This window comes from Pogona vitticeps, chromosome 2 (assembly GCF_051106095.1).
Source record: "Pogona vitticeps strain Pit_001003342236 chromosome 2, PviZW2.1, whole genome shotgun sequence".
Taxonomy (NCBI): Eukaryota; Metazoa; Chordata; class Lepidosauria; order Squamata; family Agamidae; genus Pogona; species Pogona vitticeps.
The window spans coordinates 95,450,135-95,467,728 of NC_135784.1; the positions used below are offsets into that span (position 1 = coordinate 95,450,135).

Consider the following 17,594-nt stretch of genomic DNA (forward strand, 5'->3'; position numbering starts at 1 on the left):
GAGGACAGAAGTGGCCGTCTCTGTGGGAGCTTAAGGGCGACGGGCAGAGTTAAGCTCCCAACTTGTAAAAGGGTTTCCTTAACACACCCCGCAGCCCCCAGAAGGAAAACGGGTGGGTGGCTGGAGAGGGATGAACAATCACTAAGCAGGGGTCCCCTTATTAGAAGAAAGGCGTATGGATAGCTCAGTGGGTTAGGAATCCGTTGGGGGTTTGATTCCCCGCTACGCCTCCCTTGAGAGGGGCTGGGCTCGATGATCCCTAGGATCCCTTCCAGCTCTGTAGTTCTAAGTTTATCATCATCATCATTATTGAAATGATAATCTGCAGTTACCTGCCCTGCAGCATAGCGTAGAAGATAATCGAGTGGGAAACCAGAGAGCTCCTGCAATCTCACCTGCAGTTTTAACTTGTTTTTGGGAAAAAATCTTTAAGCAGTTACTCTGTTGCAGAAAAGAACAAAAGAGTCTTGAATCACCTTAAAGACTAGCAAATTTATATCCGGTATAAGTTTTTTAGATTGCATCTGGCTGGATAGCTCCGTGGGTTAGGCAGAGGAGTATGCTTCCCCACTGTGCTTCCTGCAGGTAGAGCCAGCCTGTGTGGCCTTGGGCAAGCTGCACAGTCCCAGAAGAATGGGATGGTCAACCACTTCTGAGTATTCTCTACCTGGAAATCCCTGAACAACAGCTGCCGTAACTTAGAACTGACTTGACAGCACATCATTGTTGTTTTTGGTCTTGGACTGCAGTCAGCTTCCAACAGATGCAGCCTTGCATGCTGCCCATCAAAGGCAAGGGAATGGCAGAGCAGGCAGAGAAGGGTGCTCACACAGATGACCCTGCCAAAAAAAGATAGTCAAAGAGAGATGGAGCAGCCGGTGCCATCTGTTGCCTGTATCCTTACCCATCCTCTGAAATATGCTACACAGAAGGATAGAGTGAGCAAAAAGAAGCAGTGGCTGCTTCCTGCCAGAGAGTTTCCCTATTTCTGAGAGAAGGATTTGGCAAATGATGGCTGGCACTTCCAAAAATGGCTGCTTTGCTATGTTCTACCACCTGCTTACTTACCTTCTGCTAATTTAGCAGTCAACTGCTAACTTAGTCCAGTCCCTACCACTGTGCCCCTCTAAGGGGGAGTGCAGACGGGTGAGAGGATGAGGTGACTCCTTTTCCAGTGACCAATTTTGTGTGCTGCCTTTCCTTCAATGAAAAGCCCCTCTTACCTCCAGAAGTGGCCTGCATGGAAGAGGCAACAGTTCAAGAGGGATGAGTATACAGTAATCTGTTTTTTTCCAGCTTTTTCTGAAGGGACAGAAAAAAAGAGAAGAACTTGGGGTGAGGGAGATAGCTGTTTGTACAAACAGATCAAGGTGCTTATTTTTGAAGTTTGAGCATTTAGGGTCTAAACAACAAATGCTGTTGTTTAGTCTTTCCTCAATAAGGCTTGGCACAATATATCCCCCACTAAAAGGGTTGAGTACGAAAGCTTAATAAGGGCTTAAATTGTGTTTTCCTGAGTTAAGGGTAAACTGAAAACGCAGAACCACTGAAAAACTGGATAGAGTACAGAGGCATGAGCCTTTACATAGGCAAAGCTGGTGATTGCATTTTATTCATTCATTCATTCATTCATTCATTCATTCATTGAATAGTGCATTATTCTGGGCACTTTACTGCAAAATAAAATATAACCCCACAATAATAGGATTCTAGGCATTAAATCAGTTAAAGTCAAATTGTGAGTGTTACATTATGGTTAGAAGAAATGGAAGCTTCAGTGCAATGTTGCTCTTCAGACAGTAGAAATTCTGCCTCCTGTAGAGGGTATATGCAGTGCATAGCCTCCAATCACAAGGTGATACAATACTAATAATTTCACTGTCTGATTATCTAGTTCTTATGTGTCCTTCAGGGGAAGAAAATTTCCTTATTGCTCTTCTTTATCTTCTGTCGCCGTTGGATTTCTGCAATGTTCACTACTTTAGAGTAGAACAATCACTTGGTTATGTAATGTGTGAGGTGTCACCTGTACAGCTATCAAAAAGTCCTATTTGCCACAAGAAAAAGAAATAGGCTTAGCTTAGCAGCCGTGGTGTTACCCCAAATTGGTTCCTGTTACTGTATTTATATCCTGGTATCATATCATTGCTGCATCAGCCATAGGAATGATGTAACTAGAAGACTCATTGTACAAAGGGTTTTAAATCAGCCACATGTTTTTCAGTTGATTAATACTTGCTCCCTAGCCAGTGGTGCTACATTAAGCATTTTATATAGTAAAATATGTGGGTTTTGGGATGTTGTAAATGACAGACTTTAGAGAAATGTCTCGTAGTAGATTAAGTGAGAAGAGAGTTTTCTGGACAATTGATTTTTGCACTGCAGTGAAATGAAACGCTGCCTGTTGAAACTAGGGAGGGACTGTGAACAAGACCAGTTTCTTAACGAGTTATTTAACAAAATTGGCCTTCCATAACTTCTGACAGATTAATCTTTAACTCAAAATAATGTTTTATAAATAACCTTCTTGAAAGCTTCCTCCTAAGCTTACTTGTTTTAAGGACTTTTGTGCCTTTCTGTTTTCTTCAGCATACTGCAGTCCATTAGCATTATTTTTCACAGTGGAACAAAATGAAGTGGTGCATGTCGAAAACAGGAACTCTGAGCAAAATTGGTTCCCCAGCCAGTTTTAAGGGAATAATGAATGAAGGAAAATACACTTAGGAAGTGCATTTAATTACATGTTATCATTCCTGAACTATATATACACTAGGGCCCCCTGGCCACAAGTGGGATGGATCTACTCCAGAACCTTGGTGGGTTCCCACAACGTTTCTGGTTTCCAGTCATAGGATCATAATGTGTTCTAAAAGAAGGATTCCAGTAACACAGAAAGTTTGGAACGGAAGAATTCTACCTTGTCCCATCAACAAATACAGTACAAGAAACAGGAAGGTACAAAGCTCACTCAGTCCTTCTGTTTCTGCTTGAGGTGTGGTATTTCAATAACAACAAAAAGCAGTGATGGCCAAGTGGAGAGGAATGTTGCAGACAAAAGAATGGTTCAGTGGTGCTAGATTTCACCTGAGATAGAGTTTGAAATTTGTTTTGTTCCAGCAGCTTTTATTTGTGACGTTCTAGATATCTAATTTAGCTATCTAATTCATCTATATCTATATACTGTAATTTATGGGCTCTGCTGCCAGATAATGGACATTATTGAGCAAAATAGGTAAAGCTGTATAATTTGGCAACATTGACTTCCTCTACCTAATTTATCCCTTGGATTAATTGTGTAAAGAATGCCAGGTGATTCTGCTTTTTTTCACCAGCTAAGGTGTCTGTGTACTCAGACACTATGAATGCACTTTTGAGCTCATGGAGGCTTCGGTCTTGGCTATATGATTTTACTGGAACAGGCCAATGCAGGCTGAACTGAGTTACTAGGAGTTGCAGAATTCCATCTGTTGCAATCCTTGTGTCAAGATTTGAAATTTTCTTTGTATAGAGTGTTAAAACAATTAAGGGGAGATGTAGAAAAAGTAGCCCGGAAAATGAAAGTGCTTTTACAATTGAGGCTTGAACAGTAGTTTACTACTGTATTGTGTGCTGCTTTATATACCACCCTATAGTGCTTAAAGGTCTTTCTGGGTAGTTTACAATTTAATTAAACAGGCCATATATTGCCATGCCACCCTGCAAGCTGGGTACTCAAATTTACTGACCTCAGAAGGATGGAAGGTTGAGTCAACTTCAAGTCACCTACCTGAACCCAAAATCAAACTCAAGTCATGTGCAGAATCTTCACTGCAGTACAGCAGTTTAACCACTGCACCATGCAGCTCTTTACTATAGTTGGTGGAAAACAATTAGCCAGCTATCCCATCAAGCATGGTCATTGTACCCTAATATTCCTGACAGCTGAATATGTTCAACAAACAATAACAAAGCATAAACAGTGAATATAGGTCTTATAATTTGCACTATCTGTATATACAATATTCTGGTTTTCTAGGACTCTGGTGTACCAGATGCTTTAGGCTTCACAATTTCCTTTTTTCTTTTTTTTCTTTTTTTCCTTAGTGCATCTGGTCCTTGGACCTCCAAACCCTGCATATTTTTTATACTTGGAATGGAAAGATGAAAAACTGAAAGAACTGTTAACATAGGGAGATAATACACACACACATGAATTCAACTCATCAACAGAAGAAGATAACATGCTATGCCCCATGCACCAGATACCAACAAGAATCATGTACTAGCTGCACAGGCTTCGTTGGCAAAAGCCAGCAACACAATCAACATGGATTTTCCTCCATAGATTCAAACTAATTTGTCTGGGTGAGCACTAAGAATAATTTTAATGTGCATTATTACCGTAATATGCTTAAAGGCTAAATATTATTTAAAGTTACTATATATTTTTTACTTTTTAATGATATGTTTTAGAGGTGTATCCTCTGTCTCTTGTTTTTCAATTTTGAATTCAAATACTGTATGGTTTAAGTTCTTGTCTGTAGTTTTTATAGCTAAAAACATTTGGAATATGTTTCTGATTTAATTTCTGATTACAACTTAAGTTTGTATTTGAATTGATTTTTGTTTGCAACTTCTCAAAAGTAAGACTTTTGGATGACAGTATATGTTTACGTATTTGTGCCTACATTTTCAATATCTGTAAGACTTTTGAATGTTTTCAAACTTTTAGGTATTTTGTGCTTGTAGAATTAGACAAGCTGATGTTGCCTGGAATTGTTGCAACAATTAAGACCCTTGATACCCAGATGAATTGGAAATGACTGTCTGATTTCATTCTGGATGAATGAATTAGCCCTTTTGGGGTAATTGGTGTAAAGGCCAACTGTGATGTATACTGTTTTGGGGTTCATTTCCAACAATTGCATGCAATAGAAATGAACTAAACCACAGCAATTCTATCTGCACACACAAAAAAAGTGCAAGCCCCTGATAGGGGACAGAAAGGTGCCAGTAGGACTGCTCTGGAGGCAGTCAGGTTTGCTCCTGGAAAGACATTGTCTGATCACTGAACCAGCCCATCCTTGCATGGAACCAAACAGCAGGCTAAACACCCAGGTAGTCACTTCCCTTCAATTGTTTAAGAAAGATTTTGCAGTTCTCAATGAGTCCATAGACTCAGTGAGTCTGTCTTTCCTCATAGCAGTGTCCGTGAAAGCTTGCACAATATGTGCCTCTGCTCACTTTTTTTGGTCTTATTTGGGTCTTTTTAGTTAATGTCTCCTAAGTGTGGTGTATTTTAGGGAGGTGCTTGTGCCTCTACTCCACCCTGCTATCCACTTCACCTTCCTACAAGGAAGTACTTACAGTATGACACACACCCCATATCTGCTGGGGATTGTTTCCAAATTCCACCGCAGATACTGAAAACCAGAACAGTGAACACTACATGCATGTATACACATGCAGAGAGAGAGAGAGAGAGCGAGAGCATGGCGAAAGAACACCCACAAAAAACTTATTTTCACATGCATTGCCAGAACTGGTCAATAGAGGGCACCAGAGACGATGCTATGTATTCTTCATGAACAAGTATTAATAGCACAGTATCTAGCTCCCTCTAGTAGCTGGTTGTGGTAATACATGTGAAAAAAATTTTTCTGGAGTTTGTAAAAATATTTTTAATATTTTCAGACCGTAGATAAGTGAAACCATGGATTCCGTTGATACAGGGGTCCTACTCTGCTACATAGAATCATAGAATAATGGAGATGGGGAGGGGATATAAAGTCATTGAGTCCAATGCTCAATGTAGGACTCCAAATCAAAATATAGATGACAAGAGGGATACTTTTCTTCTGAACGCTTCCAGTGTTGAAGCACTAACCACCTGTTGAAGTAATTGGTTCTCTTGTTGTACTGCTCTAACAGAAAGTTTTCCAGATTTTGAAATCTGGCTTCCTGTAACTTGAGTCCATTATTACATGTCTTGCACTCTGGGACTTTTGACTTGGAAATTCAATTCCCTTGCCTGCTTTTCATAACCAGAGTCCATGTATTGCCTTGCCAGTAGAATGTGGAATGATATTTCTTCAACTAAACTGTAATTTTTATATCTCTTGCAGGTGCGTAACTGAAGCATGGAATAATAACCATACATTTTTTGAATACTGTGGTAGCCACATTAAAAGGGAGAGGGAATAGACTACTATTTAAATATTTTCATGACTGCTCCATGGCTTAGCACAGTGATGCACTGCGAACTCACTTTAGTGAAATAAAATATTTGCTAAATCATAATTTGAAAAAGCTGAGCTGGGCAGCATGCAGCCCAGGCAAAAATAAACTGGCTGTATCCACTCTGGAGGAGTATAATCATAGGCTGCTTTCACATGAGACTTTATTGTGCAACAACCCTTCCTCATACACCTTTTTATATGGGATCCAACCACCATCTTTTATTCGTAATTTCGCCTTTTAAAAAAGCTGTTTTTCTATTCTTCATTTTTCCTTCCAACAAGGAAATCCATTAAGGAAGAAGAGATAATGGCTACACAGTGTCTTTTGGCTGATTATCTGATAGGAGTATAATAGAAGCTGTCTGTCTGTCTCTCTGGATAAGACTCCAAGAGGCTTCTTTCCTCTTGGATAATGATGTCAGTGTGTTCATGTCCATTTGCAGTCAAATGAACATAACTCTTTCCAAAGAGTTCCCTACTCCAGCATGCACCCTGATGCCATCAAAACACATGGCCGAGAACAAGAACAATTCTTTGGACCTGTGTTATCTCTCCAAGAAACTCTGCCTGATTCTGGGTAGAGCATTCGTGTCTGCATTCACCATTCACAGATAATCCCCATATGTCTAAATGGCATGTCCAAACCCATGGAGGTTTTTGCAACCTCACATGCTGCCTTTAGTAGGTTTGGCTGGGAGGGACCTTTCTGGGGTGAAGTGACTATCAGTCTATCCAGTACTAACCAATTGTTCCCTCCTGCTTCTGATTTCAGAGTGACCTGCCTCTCTGCTTAGAATTTTTTTTCCTTCTCTAGTTTCTGTTGAAGTCTGTTGCTGGAAGCAGCTGTGTTTGTTAGTTTGCTGCTATTCTGTTCACAACTGTAAGTAAAGAAAATGGTTGTTATTCTAGTGTCTCAGAGTGGGTGAGACTGTGTCAGTTAATGAGAACAAGGGATAGACTAATCTGCGAACTACAGTATAAGCTATTCTGCTCTGTGAATCCCTGCACTTCTGCTGTGCAGCTAGAAATTCAAAATTCTGCAGCAGAGAATTAACCCCAAATTTACATTTGCCAGGTTGCCCACATTCCATTCCCTGAGATTCTTAGGTCCAAAACCTGAGATCCCAAGAACAGTCTCCAAAAAAATGAGTCTGTGGATTAAAACCGTTGACCTGACAACCCTGCCAGTGTTTGCTGTTTCTTTTCCAACTGACATTTGATATTCTGTGGCCACAGAACATGTTCAGTTTTCACTGTGAGCTATTTTTATTCCTTAAGAATTTATCTTTTAAAAAAATAAAAAATAGTTCTGCAAGTAGTGAAGTTTCCCCAAGCAGACTGATATCTCTCTCAGTGGTCTCCTTTAGCTCCTTTTCTGTCAATACTTGCTATCTAATAATCTATTTCAAGGAATGGATCATGTAAAGTAGCTATCTTTAAGGGCAATTCAGTTGGTATTTTGGCACAAGGCAAAAGTGAACATGTCGTTCTGTGGAGTAATCGTATGGCTAGAGTTGCTACACTTCTCAGAGCAGTACAAATTTGAGGGACAGTGCTGTTGGATCTGGTTCTTTTCGAATAAGTGAGCCCAGGCAACCTATGGCATTCTTAACACATGGATATGTAAAAACACTCATCTTTCCATAAATATTCATATAGACTATACAGACACATGAGAAAAAATGACAGTACCAGTGTAATACCAGTGCTACAGTGTTATTAGCCCTGTTAGGAATGTAAACAGGAGCAACTCAAAAGTGCTACAACTGGACTGGAACTTTACAGTGTTCAGGAATTTCTTTTAAAATAAGAAATGCTACTTTACCCCTCCTCCACACAAGTTCCAAGGTGGAAGAAGAGGCAGCAAGAGAAACTCTTTCCTAACAGGAAAAGGAGTCCAAGATGGGTGAGAGATTCTAAGAAAGGAAATTCTAGAGACACAATGACAAACAATTCCAACAAGGAAAAAAATACGGAAGACAGCCAAAAAAAAAAAAAAAAAAAGAGGCCAATATGGCTTCACAAAAAGCTCAGAGAGGACCTGAAAACAAAAAAGTACACAGAGGAAGTGAAAGGAAAATTAGGCTACAAAGGAAGAGTACAGACAAGTAGCAAAGAATTGCAGGGATGGTGTTAGGAAGTGAAAAGCTGAGAATGAGCTGACGTTAGCAAGAGATGCTAAAAGCAACAAAAAAGCATTCTTCAGGTATATGAGTAGCAAAAGTCAGAGAAAAGAAACAGTGGCTCAGCTACTCGGTGGAGATGGGAAAATAATAACAGATGGCAAAGAAATTGCATCATTGCTCAATTCCTACTTCAGCTCAGTCTTCTCCCAAATGACAGTCTTTGCTCCTCCAGGAGAAGATAGGATTGCAGCTTGAGACTGATAAATAGTTAAGGAGTGCCTTACTACTTTAAATGAGTTCAAATCCTCAGGGCCAGATAAACTACATCCAAATATATTGAAGGAACTAGTTGAAAAGATTGTAGAACCACTGTCTTTTATGTTCTTGAAATGGCAGACAATTGGAGGAGGGCTAACAGCCTTATTTTCCAAAAGGGCAAACAGAAGGAACCAGGGGACTGCAGACCAGTCAACCTGACATCAGTCCCAGGGAAAATTCTAGAGCAGATTATAAAGCAGTCACTCTGCAAGCACCTTGAAAACATTGCAGTAATAACTAGAAGACAACATGGATTTGTCAAGAACAAATCCTGCTGGACTAATTTTATCTTATTTTTGACTGTGTGACCTCCCTGGTAGATGGTGGGAGTGCTGTTAAAAAAATGTATCTTTAGCAAAGCCTTTGACAAAGCACCCCATGATATTGTGATTAACAAGCTAGCTAGAAGTGGGCTGGATAGAACAAATATCAGGTGGATACACAGTTGGTTACAGAATCGTACTCAGAGATCAATGGCTCCTTCTCAAACTAGGAGAAAGTAACAGGTGGGATACCACAAGGCTCAGTCCTGAGCCTAGTGCTTTTCAACATTTTTGTAAATGACTTGGATGAAGGGGTGCCGGGAATATTGATAAAATTAGCAGATGACCCAAAACTGGGTGGAATAACTAATAATTTGGAAAACAGAAACAAAATTCAAAAATATCTTGATAGGCTTGGGCACTGGGCTGAAAACAATAGAACGAAATTTAACAGAAATTTTATGCCTAGGAGGGAAAAACCAAAATCTAAATGCACAGTTACAAGATGGGGGATACTTGTCTCAGTAATACTATGAGTGACAAGGATCTTGGAATGGTTGTAGATCACAAGTTGAATATGAGCTAACAGTGCAATGTGGCTGCAAAAAAGGCAAATCTGTGAGGTACTAGTTCCCCTTTATTCAGCACTGGTTAGGCCTCATCTAGAGTAATGTGTCTAGTTCTGGACTTTAAGAAGAATGGCAACAAACTGGAGCAAGTTCAGAAGAGGACAACAAGGAAGATCAGGGGACTGGAAACCAAGCCCTATGAGGAAAGACTGAAAGAATGAGGCATGTTTAGTCTTGAGAAAAGAAGACTGAGCGGTGATATGATAGCATTTTTCGAATACTGGAAGGTAGTCATACAGAGGAGGGACAAGATCTGTTCTTGATCATCCCAGAGTGCAGGACACGTAATAATGGGCTCAAGGTACAGAAAGTCAGATTTACTCTGAATATTAGGAAAAACATCTTTATCATTAGAGCAGTATGGCCATGGAACCAATTATCTTGGGGGGGTGTTGAGCACTCCAGTGCTAGAGGCATTCCAGTCTGCATTCAGGCCATGACAAGGCACCAAGACTGCACGATGACCTTTAAGGGAAGCCGATAGGGGAAGATCTTCCCTACCGGTGCTCCTTGATCTCTCCGTGGCTTTTTATACCATCAACCATGGTATCCTCCTGAACAGACTCTCATAGATGGGGATTAGGGGACTGGCTCTCAGATGGTTCAGGTCCCTCCTGGAGGGCTGTGTTCCAAGAGCCCAGCTTGGGAATAAACTGCTGGCCCCTTGGACCCTCAATTGTGGGGTCCCCCAGAGATCCTCATTATCCCCAATGCTGTTTAACATCTACATGAAACTGCTGGGGGAGGTCATTTGGAGATTTGTAGTAAGGCATCATCAGTATGCTGATGATGCACAACTCTTATCTCTCCTTTACTATCTCTGTAGAGGATGTCATCCAGACACTCAAGTCCTGCCTGGAGTCAGGACCAGGGCTCAAACTGAACCCAGACAAAACAGGGTTTTGCTCCTGGGGGGATCCTTGGACAGGTTGGGGAAGAGATCCCATAAACTGGACAGTGTTCCTCTTCCACTTAGGGATCAAGTTTGTAATCTGGATGTGCTCATGGACCTTGGGACCCTCAGGTTACGACTGTGTCCAGAGCTGACTTCATTTAGCGAAGGCATATTGCCCAATTCTGCCCTCTGCTGGACAAGGAATCCGTCAGGACTTTGGTACATGCGTTGGTCATTTCCTGTATCGACTACTGCAATGCTCTCTACATGGGGCTTCCCTGACTCAGAGATTGCAGTGGGTCCAGGACACAGCAGCCAGACTGGCAGCTGGTGTGCTCCCATCTCCCCAGTCTTGGCTCGTCACCACAGGTTACCTGTTGCATCCTGGATCAGATTCAAGTTTTTGGTCACCCCTTATAAAGCCCTTCATAGTTTGAGACTATGTTTCCTGTCAGAGTGTCTTTTCCTAAGGTCATCCACACTAGGTCATCCCAGGCCACGATCCTCTGGGTAGCCTCTCTAAGGGAGGCCAATCAGTCTTCTACCAGACTTCATTGTTTGGAATCAGTCCCTGTGCCTGGCCCCTGTCCTTCCAATATTTAAAAGATCTTTGAAAACCCTACTTTACAGAGAAGACTTTTTTGGCAACCTTGCTTGATCCACTCCTCACCGCTCTGTGTTTACATGCTCCTTGCCACATGTAAGCATATAGACGTTTATTTCCTGTTTCTGCCCCTTGATGTATTGATTGTTATTTTGTGTTTCATTGTTTTAGTTGACTGTAAACCACCCAGAGTGGGACAGCTGCACAAAAGGGGCACTATACAAATTAAACAAACAAACAAACAAATTCAAGAGAAAATTGGACAACCTTCTGTCAGATCTGCTTTGGCCAGGAGAAGGTTTCATCCCAGCTGAACTTTTCAAGGATAGAATAATCTGATGGGCTACCTTATTGGTGGGTTTATTCACCCATATAAATAACACACGGTGTATCCTCGGAGGCTGGAAGCATAGTATAGTGGTCCCATTGTTTAAAAAAGGTGATTGAAAGGACCTCAGAAATTACAGGCCAATAACTTTAATATATATTGTGGCAAAAATATATGCTAAATTCTTGTTACAGAAATTGGAGGATTGGGACAAGCAAAATTCTGTCATAGCAGAACAGGCAGATTTTAGACCAGGAAAAGCTACCATTGACAATAGTGTCACACTCTTGAATCCGATGACCAAATACACTGCAAGAGGTGGACGGCTATATACTGCATTCATTGATCTAAGTTCAGCCTTTGATTCCATCAATAGAAATTTACTATGGGAAAAATTTCTGAAAACAGGTATAGACAGGAGACTTCTTATAAAAGCCTTGTATACAGACACAAGTCTCCGGGGGAGAACGGGAGTAAATCATACCCGAACTCATGAGATCCCCACAGCTAAAGGAGTGCGACAGGGTTGTATTTTGGCTCCTTTCCTTTTCAATTATTATATTAATGATATAGCCCCAACCATGTACAATCTTGATTTTCACATGCCCAAAATTTCAGGCAGGCCAGTTAATATACTACTTTACACAGATAATATGGTTTTACTTTCAACAACACAAGTGGGCATGCAGAGATTGCTTTAAAAGTTCTGCATTGCCAAGAAAATAACTTGGTAATCAATTCCAGTAAATAAAAAATGGTATTATTTGGTAAAAGAAGGGAATGGCACAAGTGGGTTTTTGGATTCAAAAGAAATGGAACAGGTAGGATTATATAACTATCTGGGCATAGCCTTTACACCCACTGGATCATGGATCCCTTGGTTAAAGAAGAATGGTATGAAAACAACAGCTTATGTGCAAACTTTGTATAAGTTACTGAATTATAGATATCCGGGTTCTTTAGAGCTGATTATTGAGGTTTACAAGGCAAAGGTATTGCCCATGCTAACTTTTGGTTCTGAAATTTGGGGATTTGTTAAAACTAAGCAAATTGAAGCAACACAGAATAAATTTTTACGTTCGATCCTGGGTGTGACAAGAACTTCTCCAGCCTGAGCAGTTAGAGCTGAACTTGGAATCTCATCAGTAATAGACATATGCCACCTTAGGATATTTAATTATTGAATTAAGTTAGCTCAAATTAATGACTCTAGGCTCCCTAAGGCATGCCTCAATGAGCAAAAGATTACAACCTCTCAAAAATCTTGGTTCTCAAATTTTTCAAAATTACGAACTATGGTTATGGTTATAGTATTGAAGCTGTAAATGTTCTTAATTGCAATATTAAAATGTTTTTAAACAAAGAGTTTTAGTTATTAGAGCTCAGGTGGACCTAATCTGCACTAGCACCAGTAAAATCTATGAAATGGCTGGCTGGGGCTAAAGTCCAGTTTCGGGGGGGAAATACCCTTTACAATGAAAAGAGACTTGCATGTGGCCTTTACACGACTCAGTTTTGAACAAATGGATACAATGACGCAGAAGGGTCATCATCATCATCATCATCATCATCATCATCATCATCATCATCATCATCATCATCATCATTATTATTATTATTATTATTATTATTATTATTATTATTATTATTATTATTATTATTATTATTATTATTACTGTCAGTTATATGCTAATATTAGAAAACATTACTTTGCCCTGCACTTTAATAGGATGAAGACATGAGATGACGAGAGGAGAACAGACGACTTGTTTTGTGGCTCCAGCATGTTCATAACACAGAGGATGGCTCTTTATGCAGTCAAGGCAGCCTCCTTTAGGAAGAGAGAAAATGAAAAGAAATGTGTGGTTTTTAAATTTTATAGCAGAGTTCTATAAGTATTTTAAATCAAGGCTTTACAGGATAAATAGTAATTTATTTTAGTTTGAGGGCCTAATTCTGAGTATTTGGTTTATATATGAGATACATGCGATCCAGTTTTCTTTTTTCATGTAAGAGCCATTCCTTTAAGTTTATAAAATTTGATAATGTTATTGTATATGGTCTGTAGACTTCTTCAATAAAATTTGACTGACTGCTTTGACTTGGATTCCTGCATAGAGCAAGAGGGGTTGGCCTCATAGGGCCCTTCCAACTCAATTATTCTATGATTCTGTGATTCCCTTATTCTGAACCAATTCATCTGATATCTTACTATGCTACATCCCTTTTGGGAGTGTATGGCATTGTCCAGGCCTCTTCTTAGATCCCTTTAATACTTCTCTCCAATGAATGAGCCTCTTTCACCTTCCCTGTCAATTTTTAATCAAAATCAAATGAAACATTAGGTTCACTATTCTATTTGTAAGTATTCAACCTTTTATTTTGGGCATGTATTGCCATCGTTTCTAGTTCCAAGATTCCTAGTTTTATTCAAATATAAATTCATAATAAATTCATAATTAAGAATTATGAAAAATTATGAAAAGTGAATTATGAAGCTTTGGCATCTCTAGTGACCTACCTAATCTACAATACTTCTCTAGGATTATGATGTAATTTGTTTCAAATCCTAATTTCCTGAAACACCAATTTTCAATTTCCTTTTTTCATGTTTTCAAATGCTTTGTTTATAACACTATCGCAATATCTGAAAAATTGTTAATAAATGTAATGAGTGTTGGAAATGATGGCGATAAATGAAATAACATTTATCGCTATCACAATATCTGAAAAGTTGTTAATAACTAATGAGTGCTAAAATGACAAAGAATTATCTGATAAAGGAAATAACACTGACAACAAGACATTGCTATTTTTGAAACAGCGCCAGGTTAATAAGTAAAAATGGGGTGTCTGTGATTTTGTGCCAGACTGCTGAGTTTTGGACACATTATCAAAAGCAACTGTTATAATCCTCAAGAATGCTAACACTTTCAACTTAAATACATGACAAAGTATTTAAGTGAAGAAGAAGATCTACAAGCATTTATTGTAGTGGGGACTTTATTTTAAAAAAATGCATTCAGATAAAATCTTGGATATGGTGTTTGGTGTAATTAAAGTACTTATTTGGAAAGTATATTTCCAAGAAGAGGTGGCAAGAATACACAGAGGAATTATATCAGAAAGATTTGGATATCCCGGACAACCCAGACAATGTAGTTGCTGACCTTGAGCCAGACATCCTGGAGAGCGAAGTCAAGTGGCCTTAGAAAGCCTGGCTAACAACAAGGCCAGTGGAGGTGATGGCATTCCAGTTGAACTATTTAAAATCTTGAAAGATGATGCTGTTAAGGTGCTACATTCAATATGCCAGCAAGTTTGGAAAACTCAACAGTGGCCAGAGGATTGGAAAAGATCAGTCTACATCCCAATCCCAAAGAAAGGCAGTGCCAAAGAATGCTCCAACTACCGTACAATTGCACTCATTTCGCACGCTAGCAAGGTTATGCTCAAAATCCTGCAAGGTAGGCTTCAGCAGTATGTGGACCGAGAACTCCCGGAAGTACAAGCTGGATTCCGAAGAGGCAGAGGAACTCGAGACCAAATTGCTAACTTGCGCTGGATTATGGAGAAAGCCAGAGAGTTCCAGAAAAATATCTACTTCTGCTTCATTGACTATGCAAAAGCCTTTGACTGTGTGGACCACAGCAAACTATGGCAAGTTCTTAAAGAAATGGGAGTGCCTGACCACTTTATCTGTCTCCTGAGAAACCTATATGTGGGACAGGAAGCAACAGTTAGAACTGGTCATGGAACAACTGAGTGGTTCAAAATTGGGAAAGGAGTACGGCAAGGCTGTATATTGTCCCCCAGTTTATTTAACTTATATGCAGAATACATCATGCGGAAGGCTGGACTGGAAGAAACCCAAGCCGGAATTAAGATTGCCGGAAGAAATATCAACAACCTCCGATATGCAGATGACACCACTCTGATGGCAGAAAGTGAGGAGGAATTAAAGAACCTTGTAATGAGAGTGAAAGAGGAGAGTGCAAAAAACGGTCTGAAACTCAACATCAAAAAAACTAAGATCATGGCCACTGGTCCCATCACCTCCTGGGAAATAGAAGGGGAAGATATGGAGGCAGTGTCAAATTTTATCTTCCTGGGCTCCATGATCACTGCAGATGGAGACAGCAGCCCTGAAATTAAAAGACGCCTTCTTCTTGGGAGGAAAGCGATGACAAATCTTGACAGCATCTTGAAAAGCAGAGACATCACCTTGCCGACAAAAGTCCGAATAGTCAAAGCTATGGTTTTTCCTGTCGTGATGTATGGAAGTGAGAGCTGGACCATAAAGAAAGCAGACCGCCGAAGAATTGATGCCTTTGAATTGTGGTGCTGGAGGAGGCTCTTGAGAATCCCCTGGACTGCAAGGAGAACAAACCTATCAATACTAAAGGAAATCAACCCTGAGTGCTCACTGGAAGGACAGATCCTGAAGCTGAGGCTCCAGTACTTTGGCCATCTCATGAGAAGAAAAGAGTCCTTGGAAAAAACCTTGATGTTAGGAAGGTGTGATGGCAAGAGGAGAAGGGGACGACCGAGGATGAGATGGCTGGACAGTGTCTGCGAAGCAACCAACATGAACCTGACACAACTCCGGGAGGCAGTAGAAGACAGGAGGGCCTGGCGTGCTCTGGTCCATGGGGTCACGAAGAGTCGGACACGACTAAACGACTAAACACACACATATTTCTTCTATAACTTTCTTTGTGTTTTTCCAGAAGCCTATTTGTCTCCTTTAAGGAGTAACAAAGGATCAGGTTTAATCCTTAAATTAGCTAGGATTAAAACATACATTCTATTCAGATTAGATGGTGGAACTAAATTCCAGCTCTCTATTTATACTGTGCGTATGTGTATTCATTGAAACCTTTATACAGCCACATCCTGTAAACAACTGCAAAGAGCAACATTCCAATAATGTCCCAGATATCCTATTCATTTCCATGGGTTTTACATCCAAAGAAATGTTTTTAGTAACAAGGCTAATATTGGTAATAAGGTGGTGCTATTTGTAACACTAAGGCTAATGGAACCTTTATCCTCTGCAATAACTCATGACATATCATTATGACTTTGAAAAAAGGTCACATTAATTTACTTTAAGACTTGCAATATTTCACTACTCAGTCAAAATAGCAGTACACCTATCATGTGCATTTGAACTGAAGTGACATCAAATTTAATTTTTTCATAGCATTCTGTAGATCAGTGGTTCTTAACCTTTTTGAAAAGAAACGCCCCCTTGAGGAAGTTATCATCGCCCCCCTCCCCGCACTGATATCTTATTTATTTGTTTGTTTGTTTGTTTGTTTGTTTAAGACACTTAAATCCAATGACCCCTGAAAACAAAATTCAATTCCAAGAAAATGAAATGCCCCTCAAAAGTAACATTTAATGATTTAGTTGCAAGTGAATTTTAAGACGCAAAAAGAAATATAAAAAGGGCATAAAAACAAACTGCAATGCAGGAACTAAAAATTTCAAGATGGAAACTCTGAAACTAAATTAAGATTGGAGGAAAATATATATTCATGCACACTGTAAAAAGGCTGCAGCCATCTTCACAGGTTTGGCTTGCTCCAGCGCCCCCCTACCGCCCCTTTTCGTTTTACCGCCCCCCCTGAAAAATGAAATCACCCCCTGGGGGGCATTATTGCCCACGTTAAGAACCACTGCTGTAGATGGTCCAACCAAGTACTTTTGCTATTGAGCTTGCATTTCTAACCTTTGTGTGCTTGTTAAGGTTTGTATTGAAGAGTGAGTTGCACTGTGTACAGTAGGACCCCTGTATCTGCAGGATTGGTTATCCACAGTTTACCATGGCCCTATATACAACATACAAGGGGGCAGGCCTTGTGGCCTTTCCCCCATCTCCTGCTATACTGTCTACATATAGGGTTCCCTACTATCCATGGTTTCAAGAGGAAATTTTCCCCCAGCCCACTTTTTTAGTCTCACTCTCAATCTCTATTTCACTGTTGCAGACACTGACACAGATACACACTTCAGCCACTCTCTCTTACAGCATCCTTTCACTTTCTTGGCAATTCAAGGCCAAGGACTATCATTTTAACTATATAACAGAACATCCTACCATGTGAAATGTCTAAGACTGCAAAATGTGGTGCCAGCTGTAGCTGTGTTTTCACTCATTCCCTTAATATATATATTAAAAAATTCATTTCTGGTGAAAGAGTGACT

General features: G+C 40.0%; 1 long non-coding RNA gene across 1 annotated transcript; it reads left to right on the forward strand.

The window, feature by feature from the left end:
- Positions 1–5,213: 5,213 nt before the first annotated feature.
- LOC140704467 (uncharacterized) lies at positions 5,214–14,459 on the forward strand. The gene is made up of 2 exons (XR_012083674.2): positions 5,214–7,098; positions 13,111–14,459. It is a non-coding gene; the product is annotated as an uncharacterized LOC140704467 (long non-coding RNA).
- The last annotated feature ends 3,135 nt before the right edge of the window (positions 14,460–17,594 follow it).